The following is a 986-nucleotide window of genomic DNA, read 5'->3' as shown; positions in this document are numbered from 1 at the left end:
GCTCCGGATCAGGTCAAGAAAAGCCAAGCCAAGTACGGATTCAACGGTGAGGAAAGCATGGCCAAATGATGGAGGCATCTGAAAAATCTGAATGGATGTTTGATTACAATGAAACAATGTTGGGACGAATTAACAGAACATGCCATTTTGAAGGGGAGGTAGCAAGAATTCCCAACTTTGTAATAAGAACATGCTTAGTTGTGATTAGTTGAGAACAGACATCAGACTTAGACAACAAAATGGAGGAAAATATTTAAAGAGTTATAGTGTCTCAAGACTTAAAAAAAAAATGCAATTCAAATGCATAAAAAAATTAGAGAAGACAGCATACATCTCCAGAAGTGTTTTCAAGAACTTGAACAGATGCACTTATCCATGCAGTATAATAACATCAAGTTGGAAAAGCAAGATTAGAAGATAAGGGAAAGAAAGAAGAAAAGCAAAAATGTAACAGCTGAAACACAGAGGGGGCATTTTAAGCCTACAGGGACTTCAGTAGAAGGTCAAACAGAAGGACAAATGGTTAGACTTCATTTCAGAATGAAGTATTATACCATCATTTAATATGCTATGCTATGGTGGTTGATGATAGGAAAGATATGAATGGCTAATTCTAATGGTTCTGTTTCTACCCACCTCTGCCATTCATTTGTCTACTGGACCAAATTGACCAATCACAGAGCTGCCCGCTGAAGAAGGTACGTTCTCAATTTACTGTTATTATAGATTTATACGACAAGACCTAGATGTAGAATTGACATCATGTCTGTTTTTTATGCAAATCAGTTGCTTTAAAACATGCAATTTGATTTATGCACTTCTCTTTTCAGTCAAACAAAGATCATGATTGGTGTGCTTACCAATTTGGTCATATTGACTTTCTGATTGAACGATATAAAAAAACCTTCTCTCTCAGGTAAGAGCATCTGGGAGCTGGTGGTTGAGCAGTTTGAAGATCTCTTGGTCAGGATCCTGCTGTTGGCTGC

General features: G+C 37.2%; 1 long non-coding RNA gene across 1 annotated transcript; it reads left to right on the top strand.

Annotated features, from left to right (window-relative positions):
- Window positions 1-986, top strand: LOC107735790 (uncharacterized). The gene is made up of 3 exons (XR_001639510.1): window positions 1-46; window positions 681-698; window positions 917-986. It is a non-coding gene; the product is annotated as an uncharacterized LOC107735790 (long non-coding RNA).

The sequence above is a fragment of the Sinocyclocheilus rhinocerous genome, unplaced genomic scaffold (genome assembly GCF_001515625.1).
Source record: "Sinocyclocheilus rhinocerous isolate Xijiao unplaced genomic scaffold, SAMN03320098_v1.1 C36299977, whole genome shotgun sequence".
NCBI lineage: Eukaryota > Metazoa > Chordata > Actinopteri > Cypriniformes > Cyprinidae > Sinocyclocheilus > Sinocyclocheilus rhinocerous.
This window is presented reverse-complemented; position numbering and strand designations above follow the sequence as displayed.